Raw genomic sequence first — 14,385 nt, 5'->3', positions numbered from 1 at the left:
CCATAGAAATAATAATAACATAATTAAATATTGCATAATTGCTAAATGAGATGCAAAGTTCGAATTCTAAAGGTGCTTCTAGGCAAAAAAAAAAAATAGAGGCTCTGGATAATTTTTAGAACAACCAGAGGTCTAAACGCAAAAATGCAGAGAGTGTCACATCCTAAAAAATTAATCACGTAATTAAATGTTCTCTATCATCATCGCATGTGTTATACACATTTTTTCTATCGAAGTGAGTTAAACATATTCCAAAAGTACATTGACATAGTTTAGAGCTCATTAGAAAGACCCCTAAGTGCCTTGGAGTTAATGAGGTATGCAAAAAGGGAAAACTTAGGAAAATTCAGCAAAAACCGTCCTCACGGTCTGACCGGCCTTACCTGTGATCTGACCACCAGGTGTGCAACCATGTGGACTTACCGTGGCCTGACTGGGAGCATTGATGGTCTGACCGCCAGAGTGCAGAGGCATGACTTAAGTGAATCTATCACTCTCTCTTGTTCTCTCTCTCACGCACTCACTCCCTCACTCTCTTCCCCACTCCACCTTAGAGAGAGAAGGAAAGCTCCACCTTGACATCCACAACGACTGGAAATCAATGGCGGGAACCTCCCCAAGCTTTCAGAGGACTTCCCCAAGCTTCTCTTCTCTTCTCCCTCACCGGAGGCACGCTCATACAACCTCAAGACCGCACGCCACCCTGGAGCCTGATCTCTAAATCAAAACTTCTTCGGAGTGGATTGATCCACTAGGAAGCTACCATATACTAAGGTGAGGCATCCCTGACCGTTTTCTTATTGTTTCTGAGCTTGATTCAACCCTTATGTTGTTTAGACCTAAGTTCAACCTACCCTAGATCCAATCCATGGGATATTTTGAGTTTAGCTCGGTGAATATTGTCCAAATCACTTTAGAAGCACTTCACTAGTCCCATAGAGCACTTTGTTACCCTTCATTGTCGAAGGTTTCACCAGAGTCCTCGCTAGTGACCCCGCAAAGGCGCTGCTGGTAAGGTCTCGCAGTCAGACTGCCGATAGGTCCGGTCAGATTGCCAGTTAGGGCTGGAGAATCTAAGTTGAAAACCCTATACATGGGTCAAAATGCCACTAGGGTTGGTCTGACCGTTGGTCGGTGGTCTAACCACCAACACAACATCGATCCCGCCAGAGACCAAAACCTTCTGCACATTGATGGTCTGACTGCCAATTTAATGTTGGTCTGACCACCAGCCTCTGAAAGCTAGATGGATTAGGTTAGCTTATCCGAGGTTTCAAACTTTGAAAGCCTAATCACTTAGCGATCTTTTGCAAATATTTTTGAAGCACGACGCTCTCGTATTATTCAAGCATGCATCATGTGCACACTTTTCCATCGTTTATTATTATGCAATGCATTCTTATTCCGTTTACAGAGCATTGCATCGACAATCCAAGCGAGTGAAGGCGACGCCAACCTCACGAAGTTTTGCGAGTGTTGTGCGGGAAGTATCAGGCAAACCCCAGAGTAGCAAGACAAACATCTAAGCATATTACACCCTTCAATTGAATTGTGAAGTCTAAATTAATAAGTTATGATTTATGTAAGTATTCATGTACAGTGAGTCGATGTCAGGCGTCTATGGGTAGAACCTATGTTGATGCATTACTTCTACCTTGAGTTGTTGATTATCCATATCCTTGTAGCCTTGATGACATTATCGATGTCTAACTTAAAGGTCATTCGAATTGCTTAGCAACAGATAGGTCCTCGGTAGAAGTTGAGCAATGGTTCATCCGTTGTTCACGAGATTAGGGCTTGCTTATCGTTCACAAATATTAATTATGATATTGATGGTTGGACGAGTGGCGAGGTTGAGGCGAGATGTAGGCGGTGCTACAGGTGTCTTTTGCAATGGAGGAGTTCCTCGAGTAGTTCGGGAGAGGAGCCCAGGCATCATAGACCGCTTGCATCGTTTAAGCATCGTCCGTTAGTGCAATTAGATCTAGCACTTTCCTACTAAACACATGCTGATATAATGGTAAGGTAAGCCGAATATTATACGATGTGCCGACACACTCCTTGTGGCCCTATGACGCTTAAGAGAAAAAGAGAAGGAGAAACAAGGTGGCAGGGAGCCGGAGGTGTCCAGGACATGCTCGTAGTAACCCCAGTGCCGTAGGGGCATTGCAAGTGGGTGGTTCTGGGTATGAGAAAGATTGACACGGGTAACCCCTTGGGTAGGCTTGTGTGGTTACTCAAGCCGTATGGTCCTCATGTCATGTGGGTAAAGTTGTATCCCATGTAGAGTGTAAAAACAATTCGAATTACCGCCCTCTCGGTCATGAATATGCTCCTGTCTATTTGCATCGGTCGTAGAGTCACGAATATGGGATGGTTGGTATGGTTTTGTTGGGTATGGTTGTCGATGGTCGTTGTTTATATGAGATGGATCCATTTACATTTACGTTCATGTTGTTTATAGGTTTGGAAAGTTTTGTTTGGTTAAGTATATGTGCTCACACATAAGTCTCTAGGTTGCTTACGCATATAAATTTACATAACCTTACGACCTTCTCCTTACTAATGGCTCAATGTATAATCCTTGGAGTCGGATTATCTATATGTACCTAATATGGATTAAGTCTTGCGAGTACCTTCGGAATCACACTGCTCTTTTAGGTCCTTCGGGTGAGGAGGAGCTCATTTTTTGCTGCTTCATGCCCGCCGATATTAGTGGTGGGCCTGAGTAGGCAACTACTCTCGAGTGGCGAAGCTTTTGAGGTAGAGCCTAAGGGCATGTGGCTCCAGTCTTCTTTTGTTGTTATAGTTTTGTGTTCACTGCGTAGTTGATGTAATCTTTTGTGTAAATTGTTGTAAATGGTTGAATGCTTAAAAACTTGTAATCAAATGTTAATTACTCGCTCTTTCTTAAGCTTTGTTGTGATGTTATATGTTGGAAAGGCATGTGTTCCGATCTTGTGCACAAAACACGTGTCAGGACTACCGGGATGGTATTCCGGTTAATCATTGAGGTTGTGATTAAGCAAATGATCTTCCTGATGATTAATTGGAATACTATTTAAACGATTCCTCACAGCGTGGCATCGGAGCTTGGTTTAATGAAGTAGCCTAAACATACTTAGAACGTGGGTTAGTAAATGTGTCAATATCACTAAGCAATCCACTAAAGTTCTTTTTTTGCCCCTCTTGCTAATATGTATGGATTTGCTATATTATGCTCCTAAGTGTAATGTGTTGTTGTGTGCGACACTTATGTCACTTAGTTTCGCATTGTGATATTCCTTTTCATGAATCATGTTGCATCGATGAAAAAGGTAAAGAACGCATCCTGATGGCGATAAATCTCAAGGGCTCAACCAGTGCAAGGCAGTGGCTGTGCTCAATTAACAAAAAACCCAAGAGGCTAAAAGTAAAATTTCAGATTTTACCTTTTCTTTCTACCGGATTCTTTTCATTATTGGGCCAACCTGCAAAAATTTGGGCCGGGCTAGCCCATCCAGATTATTTGTTCTGAGCTGAAACAAATAGCTAGCTTATTTGTCCAGATTATTATAAACTGAAGCTCAGATTATAATAATTCCATAAGCTGTGAAAAAGAGCTTATTTCAGCTTATTTTGACCTTCTACTATACTATCCATCAAATTTAAAGAAATTTACCCACCAATGCCACTCATCCCACCCTATACCCGAATCTCCCACCCCCTATTGAGGGTATTGTAGACTTTTACCAATAATCCAGACTCCAATAATTTAGGTTGCCAAATAGCTCACAGCTTATTTCCCTCTAGCTTATCATAATCCAACTTATTATAATCCACTACCTATAAATCATTTATTATAATTCTGAGCTGAAACAAATAGAACCTTAACAGCAGCAACCGTGTGTCAGGCCTTGCAGGCCATTGGGAGACAGGCGTGCGCCCGTACGTTTTGTTTCCGACCGGGAATTCAGCTAGCGTGTCTGTACGGTTCCGCGCGTACGCGTCGGGCACGTCCGCCTTGTGCATGTATCCACGGACAGTACGTACGTGCTTGCGTACGCGCCCATGTGGCGTACGTGCGTCCAGTGTGATGGATGGATGGATCCATGCATGCACCAGGCTCCGGCCACAGTACTGACTATTGATTGGTCGCTCGAGCCGTCTATCGATCGAGTACAGTGGACGCGACCGACGTGTACTTGCTCATATGTAAACTTTGCAGCTTGCACACATGTGCGTACTAGCACATAGGAGTAGTGTGCCGTACGTGCGTACATACACCTGATACACGTACGAGATATTTGGCTGTCACTCGCCGACGTGTGGGCCCCGGGCGTGCACGGGGTGGCATGGACAGTGCTGCGCGCAGGAACAGTGACGCTACGGACGGATGAATGGGCGACGCGTCCATGATCTGTGTATGCATGGTACTCTTGCTAGCTAGGCTGTAGGTGTATAGCTAGGTTGTGGCAGGCAGTTATCGGGGGGTCACGAATGTCGCTTGTTACCGTGGCATTATCTATCACCCTGTCTCTGGCCGGGCAGGCAGAGGCCTCTCGCGCGCGTCACGTCCGCGTCGACGGAACCGAACGGTTGGCTGGTTGGTGGCGCACAGAATAGCATGCGCTCGCGTGGGGGCGCGCAAGTCGGCGCGTTTCGGCTGGTGATTGGCTCCGCCCGCCCGGCCGGGGACGATCGATCGATCGAGTTGGTGCCTTGGTGGCAGAGGTGTTGGCAATGGCATGGTGTAGGTGGACGGAGAAACAGATCTGGTGTTACAAAAGATTAATTTTCTTCTGATGATATATATTTATATTTTCTTTTATCTTCAATTTAACTATGACATAGCTAGTATAGATAAGATTTTATAAAGATCTTTCTAGTTAGAATTCTGTAGAATTGACTTCCCATTGACAGACAAGGAGGTGTAGCTCTGTTAGGCTGAAGGCACGGGCACAGCGCAGCGATCAATCACATGCACGCTACAGTGTACGTACCCTTCCTCCAGCTAGAAGAGATATGATGTAGAGAGAGATGCCAAGGTACTAGCATCCACGGGGCATATGTGTTGCTGGTACATATTAGCATCCTGTTACTCCGACCATCTCATACTACATGTTATAGTCGTAGAGAGGGAGAGATGGGACACGAGACTAGCTTGTTGGTCTAATACCGACACAAGAACTACTTTTTTACAATATATAGGCGACACGTTAATCAGCTGCTGAGACTAGCCGGACGAAAGGTACCCAGTCGTCCGATAGGAAATGGTGATGTACTTACTGGGAGAAAGAAGCTTACACTACTGTAGACAGTAAGAGCAGTACACTGGTACATGTAAAAAATCAGAACTAGTACGTACTATAGCAGCAGGCAACATGATTGGGAGTCGGGACAGTGGAGAACGTGATTTTCTTGGTTGTCTCCTTTTGCGGGTATAATAACACGCACTCACGACTGACATCTCCACACAAATGGATCCTAACACACATCTAAACTAGATTATAGTAGCCTGACGTCACTTAGTGTGGGCACACAGAGACAGAAGAGGAAACTCAACATAGCCTTCATCCTGGCCCAATCCCATATCTTTGTTAGGTTGCAATTGATCTATGGCAAGTGCATGGGCCATCGCAATGACAACTTGAAACCAAAATTAAATCTCAGGACCATGTTTACACAGCCACACATGGCCCACCCTTAAATCGTATATTGGTCCATTTCTGCAAGCAAATGATTTTCATCCTCGTGCCATATAAAGCATGGTCCATCATGTGCACGATCATTTTACTGTTTACGACAGAGTGAAATTGTCAAGTAACGACAAGGAAGTTTTACCGACAATAGATGCACAAGGTCAGGTTTTCATTGTTGCCAGGGCCACAGTCTGAACAAGGGACTTGATTCAGATCAAGTAGCTGCAGCCTTCATGGGACGTTTCGATTATGACATCAGTGTGTGTAGCCCAAAACAGACCGGAACCAAATCAACTTATTTACCAGCCCCGCACAGGAAACTCTTCCATGTTGGAAATTTCTCTTGCAAGCCTTGGTTCCTGAGTAGATAGGAGGCATTGCTTTCTCATTGATAAAGCGACGAAACAGGAACATTATTGATGAAGCATCATCCTTTGAATCTCGTTATCGCAGGCCCGAGAGAGGATCGGATGCATGTTAAGATAAGCCACTTTAACCCCACACCAACGGAAGAATTCCTCCCTTGTTGGACCTCTGTGCAAAACCCACTTGCATTGCCTCACCCTTGCCACCAGCGATCATAAACTTGATCATTTGTCCATTTTGCTTCTCCTGGTACAGCAGTGACTAACTAGATAACATGTGATCGACAATAATACAGCTCATGAATAATACAACAACTTCATTGCTGGAAAAAGAGAAGGGGTGGGGGCTGGACAATAATGTGAAAACGGCAGATATATATATAAAAAAAAACAGGTTAATATGGGCACACACGAGTACTAAATCAACTTGCAAATTTCTTGCAGAATCAAGAACTCCTTAATTAAAAAGACAAGGCGTGAACATAATATGTTCCAATGGTGAATACATCTGTCGGGACTTAAGTGGCAATTTTGCCTGGTGTGGGTATTGCCCCCACTACCAGCTGGACTTGGTGCTCCTAACATCTGGCCATGTGTAACCCACCGTTGCACCTACATCTGATCATAGAGCTGGCATTTTGTCCAGATGGGCACAAAGGGGCTCACCTCCTTTCCCTTCTATCAGTCAAGGCTACATATTTCTATCAATAATATGGAAAGAAAATGCGATCAACTACAGTTGGCTCAGCAACCATGACTTTTGCTTGCTGTCCAGTTTCTCTTTTCGTTTCTTTAAAATTTCAAAAGCCTTTTGTCAATATCACGTATAAACAGTGAAGAGATGACATGCCATGGTTAAAGCTTAATTATTGTGTATCCAACATAATAGGCCTTAAAGATGAGAGTAGTAAAAAAATGGCGCAAGGACAAGGGTCTTGGCTTGTTAAATTTCCAGAACATTGAAGTCACTGCGGCATGGCATTGAAAGCAATCAGGTGTGTTCAGAACTTTATGCTGGCTCCTAATGCAGGAATTTATTCCGGATAATGATGGATGTGAATTTAAAAGGAAAAGGCCAAAAATTAAATTCCACAGAAAAACAAGAGACACATGTCTCTATCCGCGACGACGATCAGCATTTTGCTATATCCTCATCTTGGTTGTCAGCCACTTGAGTAATTCATCCAAACATCAACAACAGGCACGACCATCAAGAATTAGCACAACATACCAAACCGAATCCTGGAGAATACATGTGAAACAGTGATTTTATATTATGCCATATAATGGAATCTCAGTATGACTTTGCTGTACATATCAAGTGCAACTCAGCATTAGAAAGTCCAGATGTATACAAGTTTATGCTGGAACGCAAATTAAAGCATAGCCTTATGAGAAATGTACATTCTACAAACATCCCCTCTTTCTATTCTTCTGATGTCATCCAATGCAATGTGGCAGACATCAATAATAGGCTGAAGCACATGCATCCAAAGGTAGAAACTACATTTTTTTTTTCTACAGGGTTTCAACAAGTTTTTTTTCCTCAACCACGAGGAGGGACTCCCCTGGCATTTTTTAAATTTAACATAGGAGAGTACCGAACCCTGACTAGCCAGGAAACTCGCTGAAACCAGTTTCTCAAGAAGGTACTCACAAACCAGTGCGCCTCGGGTTCGAGCCTAGGTGGCCATCCCCTCTACTGGAAGCACTAACCAACTGCTCAGTTCATGGTTTCAACAAATATTTGGCCCCACAAGCAACTCAGCAAGAACAATGTATCAATTATCAGTTTACTTTTTCATGACAAACATAAAGAGCAATTAAAAGGAACTCTTTTTGCAAAGTATCACAAAGGCCACAACATGTAGCTAACTAGGCACATAAAGGACAAGTAGCAGAGATGAACCAGAGAGAAAAACAGCAGTGTTACCAACTGTCTAAACATCTAAAGAATTTCCACTAAATAGCAGCTCTGAACAGCAGCATGCAAATGGCAAGCAGTGGCAGCAACATTAATATGATCTTTCAGCAATTTGACCCCATCCTAGCACCATAGGAGTTGATGACCCTGATAATTTTCACCAAGCGCAATAAAAAGCTGCAAATTTGACCCCATCCTAGCACACTACTTTGTTCACATAAGAGAGGACTAGGCACCCTAAAGATAACTACGATCAATTTGCACAACAATTGAGTATATTATAAGCTGGAAAGCTGCAACAAAGTACACATCATCTGTCAACTGGAACGCAGGGTAACACGATGTGGATGGAACCACCCAGTGAATTCTGCTGAGAGAACTCCAAACATAACATCAAAGGGTGAGGCGTACACTTCTGGTGTCAGAATGGATAGATTAAAAGGCAAGCAAAAAGAATATAATTTTTTTCAGACATTTCAAATAAGCACCAGACTACTTTCAAGCAGCAAAAACTGATACAGCCAAGTTCCATATCAAGCAGATGCCCCTGCTTTAGCGCTTACAGGAGAGCTAAGCTGAAACTTCTAGCAAGAATCGCGGTGGTTGGCTTAGCCAAAACCATGCAGCTCGTCATAGGCACTAGAGTTCACTTATTCAAAGTAAGAAACATTATGTTTTCAATTATATAGGTTTCTTACCAAAGTGTCCAACAAAGCGAGTTCAAACTAAGCCAGATTTTCTTCTCTTCTTTTTTTGTAAATTCTGAAATGAATGTTGATTAATTTTGATGCAGCAGAAGCAGAACTGAGTCGCTGGTGACTTAACAAAGAATTCTCTTTTATTTTCTTAAAGTAGGATATAACGATAGTGATATCTGCTTCAAACAGAGAGCAGCTTAAAGGGAACTTGCACTGGAGACCTGCTCTATGAAAAATAATCGAACAGTGACTAGGAGCTGGGCTGCAAGCTCGAATAGGAAATATGAAAAACTTGAGTTATATGTAAGAGGAAAATTTTAGTAATAACTAGCTGTAGTTTATTGTTCCCCTATCGTGTGGAATTATTCATGAAACAACCGTCTCATTGTTGTTTATTCTCTCTGAACCTTGATCGGTCGTAGACCTTAACAATATCAGTGTAGCAGCGAAGATTTTGGTAGCGGTAGCATTTCTTATGAGTAATAATCTATATAACTAGTTTCATGTTGACCATTACGTATTAACACCTTCTAGGCTCCTAAATCCTCACAAAAAAACATTTGATTAATAATGGATATAATTGCGGAATCAAGAGGTGCACTTATCCAACCACCAAACTGATTAAAAGAAAAAACTTACCTTATATGTCTGCTTTCTGGTTTGGAAAGGATCATCGCCTTCCAGGGTCCACACAAAATGTCGCTGGGCTCGATACTTCACATTACTACAGTATTTTGGTCATTCTGGCAAGATGAAAGGGAGCTCTACCTTCCAATGTTCAGCATTGGTGCTAATGAAGAGCAAGGAAACAATTTATTTTAGATGGCAGGACAGGGAGTCACTACTTCCCACTGGTTCATTCATAATTCAAACGATTTATATTTTGAATTAGTTCCCCTTTTTTAAGGACACGTTTGGACTCTAGTTCCATCATTAGCACAGTGATCAAGTGGTTTCATTGGACATTATACCGGTTTATTTGCAAAGCCCATCTCACTCACCTTTAGCAGTGATGCGAGAATGGCACAATGTACACCAACTATGCAGGCATTCCTTTCAGTCATCCTTTCAGATTGAGATATTATTGATCAACATGATTTAAGGCCAAAGATGTTAAAAAGAAAGGCCATTGGGAATTATGGAGATTATTTATTTAACATGCACATTCATCAGGAAACAAGAACAAGAACGAAGAATGAAAGAAGAAACCTTTTCACCACTTGTGGTCAGCCACCGCAGATGGGTGGTATGATGGCGAGCCCGTCACTGTCGGAGATGGCAGCGTAGTCGGGCACATACTCCTTGAGCGTGAACACCATAGAGCGACAAATCTCCTCCAGCTTGGGGAACTTGTCAAGCACCCTACCGAAGCACTCCTCTGCGGTGCTCCCTATCGGTACCTCCAACGACAATTCTGCGACACCTGTCGGATCCTGAGCGCGGCTGGAGAAGAGCACTTTCACCCTGACAACAACCACCGATTCGGCCACGGGCTCTCCACGGAGGCTAAAGATGTCAATGGGGATCTGATCCCCAATTCCCCAAGGGGAATTCGCCTATTAGGGGATTGGGATGGGGAAATTTTGTCCCCACGGGGATACAAATAGTAGAAAAATGATCTTGTGGGGTCGGATCGGGTCTAGCAGGGACGGATATGGGGAAGCATTCCCCATCCCCGTTTCCCTGCAGTACCCGTTTAGACCATAATACTTGTATATGCACATGTATTGTGTAACTTTGTAAGGCATGTCCATTCAATGTTTTGCACTCCACCTCATCCCAGGGCCCAATCGGCCAGCAACCCAACACCCAACATCCAACCACTCATCCCAAGCCTATCCATTTAATTGTTAGCGGGGACAGGTCCTCATTCCCCACGCGGGGACGGTGATGGAGAGAAAATATTCCCCGTGAGCGGGGACGGGGAATTTTCTTTCGTTTGTGTTGAGAGTTAATTCATAACAATGATTCCGGGGTGTAACAGTCGATGAGCACGTGAACGACGCTTACGGTGTGCGTGTGTTCACGATGAACTTCATAACACATGAATTATCCAGGTTCAGACTTCCCTCAGGATAACAACCCTGCGTCATGTGTATTTTGTTATCAGTGTCTATGAACTGGTTACATATGAGTTTTCTTGATCCTTTCTTCTCCGTCCTTTTACAAGCCGGGTTCTCCTCTCTTTATTACCAAAGAGAAGGAGACCTTACAAGTGGGCTTTTTTCTGCTGACACATATTTTAACTAAACCTCCCACCCCTAGGCTATTTAAAATAGGCGGCGCAAGTACCCTTGCATGCTCATTGTGCTCCAGTGGGCACATGCAGTAATTTGCCCTCAAAACTAGCACTGTTTTGTACTAAATTGTCCAAATACTTTTTATCCTAATCTAACATAATGATCCCTACTGTATCGAGTATGCAGCTCGTTTGCACCTAACGTCCACGCTTGCTTAAACCTTTAGACATGGAGACAACAAACAAGCATCAATGCGGTCTTGTGGCAAGGCTATAACTCATGTCACAGTTTCATTTTGATCTTAGGAAGGATGTTAGTGTCCTTACACAAACTTTAAAGTATGGAAATCTGAATAAAGCACTGCAAGTCATCATAGATAACAAAGATGATTGTCGACCCATGCAATATATTGTGGGGTGGGTAAGTAAAATTCCTATTGATTTGATACAAAATTACATTCATCGAACATGTAACCTGGAGATGTAGGTCACAATAACCCAAGTTCGCTATCTCGTAAGTTTTTGGGCTGCCCAGCTTGCCCAAAAGAAGAATAGGTCAATAGGATAAACAAAAATGCCTCTGATGCAATTCTTAGCTCCCCAGGTCATCAAAAGGATGTGCTGTCAAGAAAAAATTTCCAAGGGTGCAACATATATGCTACAGAAACACTAACTTGGGCTTAAAAAAAGGTTTAAGGAATGTTCAATGAAGCATTTTGTTTATATATGATTCTCAGAAAGGTTCAGCAGAATGAACAGCTTACAACCAAAAAAACAAGGGGAATCAAGAATAAATTTTAGATTATTTTATTAAATATTGAAAATAGGAATTGAGAAGCAATTGATGGAATGTCTAAACAGGATGATATGAACTTAGTTTGATGGGGTGAAATAAGCAGAGAGACACAAAACTGGCAGCTATAGAAAAATTACCCATAAGAGGCACATGACACTAGTCAGAAAATTACTATACTTTCCAGGTTTGAAAAATCTCAATTGCCTCCATTAATTTTAATTTTGTTCAATGCCCTCATCATCAGACATCCAAGAGCTCACGAGACAACAGCAGACTGGGGCCCATGAGGTGAAAAACATGTAATACTAAAGATACGCCCTTCGAAATATTGCAAATTCCATAAAAATCATGTAGTGAAGTTTCAAAGAGAAAAAGAAAACTTACCAGATATAGGGGTGGCCATGTCCTACAACCTCGCAAAAAGAAAAATGAAAAATGAAACACAATTGCATTCGCGAGATATGAAAATAACAACTGAAACAGTGTGAAACCACAAAAACCACGGTTTCACTGCCAGATGCTGTAATCGCAATTATAGACACAGAAGCATAACTTTATAAACTATTAAAATACTTTGTCAGCGTCAAGTCCAAGGCCATTAGATGAGTTACCCTGCCTGCACCCACCGCCAAAACTGCATTTCCTGGCACATCAGCTGCCAGTTCTCACCAAGGAAACAGACCTTTTGCACAGGGCAGGCATTTCTGAGATATTAACTCACGGGGGAGATTACAAAACCAGTGTCCATTGACCCCATATACACAATGCACCTCCTTGATAATCCGCAAACATGAACACCCAGATGCCAAATTATACTTGTCCAATTTCATTAGGGATGGTGGTTGGCAGGGGAAAAAACAGCTGCTGCAGGGAAGCCACGGGTTTGCTGGCATACAATTCTTAACATTTTTATGTTGAACTACTGATTACAGACACGACTGCACACACGACTGCACTGTCACTACTCAGGTTTAAAGTGTTGCAGCGCATCCACAGTCCATCGTTGGTGCCCCCATGTCACTACTGTAACTAGGACTGCAGGTTCATTGATCAGCGCGTAAATTCAAAATTAAGCTATGCAATATAGCATAGCAACAGTAATAAATAACAAATATATTGTCCCATGCCATCTCAAAATTCCTAGGCTGATGAATCTAGCACACTAACCCATATAACTAAGGTGCTCAACCAGTACAAATGAAAACCAACAAATGGAGGTGTCACTGCTGCGTTCAAAGCCGCATGCTGGGTGTGTGTGGTTCCGTTATGAATATTATTCACGGCTCAGTCTAAAATTCGAGAAGTACTGACCAAGTTTCATATCGCAGGTACCTTCCCCTGATTGTGTTGCGGTCTTCGCAGAATCGACGCCCCGGCGAGACCGCGGCGCCCGTCTCGGTGGATGGCCTGAAGCCCTGAACTAGCCGACGCCGCAACGCACCTCTCTCTCTCTCTCTCTCTCTCTCTCTCTCTCTCTCTCTCTCTCCACACACACAGAGAGAGCGAAATCGGCGCACCTTTAGCCGGGACGTGTAGCCGAACCGCGCCGCGCTGCTACACTCCCCAGTGGTCGCCGCGGCGGAGATGGGGCCTGCCCCTGCCTGATGAGGAGGTGGGGTTTGCCCCCAGACTTCCGCCTCCGCAACGAGACGGGGGGAAGGTGAGGCAGAGGGCTCTGGCCTGGGAACCTTCGCTGACGGGTGGGGTCACCATGGACCTCTCTTACAGTGGATCACCCCTTGTCAGTGTCAGCACGCCCGTGCGCTCAGCCGCCGCGAGCACTCGTCGATCAAACTGAACCGCGCTGCCCATGGCCACCGCAGCCGCCGCCGCCGCCGCCACCACAGGTGGCTTCATCGGCCGGTGCCGTCCGAGACGCAGCCGTGTATGTCAACGAGATAGTAATGGGGCTTACCAAAAGCGCTTATCAGTAAAACTAGTCAAGGATTGAACTGAAACCCAGCACTCCGTATGCGTGGTGTGAGAAACCAATGATCGAAGTCTCGAATTCAGAACGGGATGGTTCGCTCACCCTCCCCTTCCTCCCCATCTCCGCCGGCGCTCACCCCGAGCTCGGAGTCCACCCGCCCCGCGTCGCCTCTCTTGCTTCTCCCTGCCTCTGCGGGCGCTAATGTCTCCCTTGCCCCGGTGACCTCTTCCCCCTTGTCTCCGTTCGCCCCGTCCTTTCGCCCTGGCGCTACCTCCTCCGGTCGAACTAAGGTGCAGCGCTGGCTCCGCGACACCCCGTTCTCTGTCTCCTCGGCTGAGCGGTCGCCTTCTACTCCTCCACCCTGCGCAGCTTCGATCCTCCACGCCGGGAGGCTTCCGGCCGAGTCTACTGGGAATGCCATTCTCCTGGACGAGTCCCCCGGCCAGCAGTCAGCCGCTCGGCACGATGCCGCTCCCCACGGTATTTGGGCTGCTGCTAGGGGAGCCTCGTCTGCTGTGGCTATTCCCCACCAGGCCGGTTTCGCCTGCCGCGCGACGGCCCTTGGCTCCCCTACCCGGCACCCTCCCACGGCTGACGACGGTGCCTGGACTTTGGTCACTGGGCGACGTCGCCTGGGGAGGGCGGCGTCGCCTGGGGAGGGCGACGACTCGGCTCAGCACCTTCTCGGTTGCCAGTGCTAAGTTGAGCGGCTTGAGGACGAGACCATCTTAGCGGACTGGACTGACCTCACC

The 14,385-nt window shown here is 44.8% G+C and overlaps 1 long non-coding RNA gene across 3 annotated transcripts; it reads right to left on the bottom strand.

Annotated features, from left to right (window-relative positions):
- Nucleotides 1-5,555: 5,555 nt before the first annotated feature.
- Nucleotides 5,556-13,212, bottom strand: LOC133911964 (uncharacterized). 3 transcript variants are annotated; one of them, XR_009908743.1, is made up of 3 exons: nucleotides 9,878-13,212; nucleotides 9,308-9,458; nucleotides 5,556-7,288 (listed from the first exon to the last, which is right to left on the bottom strand). It is a non-coding gene; the product is annotated as an uncharacterized LOC133911964 (long non-coding RNA). The 3 variants fall into 3 exon arrangements; XR_009908742.1 differs by having other exon boundaries at nucleotides 9,308-13,212; XR_009908744.1 differs by having other exon boundaries at nucleotides 5,556-6,293; nucleotides 9,308-13,212.
- Between the last annotated feature and the right edge of the window lie 1,173 nt (nucleotides 13,213-14,385).

Source organism: Phragmites australis, chromosome 3, assembly GCF_958298935.1.
Source record: "Phragmites australis chromosome 3, lpPhrAust1.1, whole genome shotgun sequence".
NCBI classification, from domain to species: domain Eukaryota; kingdom Viridiplantae; phylum Streptophyta; class Magnoliopsida; order Poales; family Poaceae; genus Phragmites; species Phragmites australis.
This window is presented reverse-complemented; position numbering and strand designations above follow the sequence as displayed.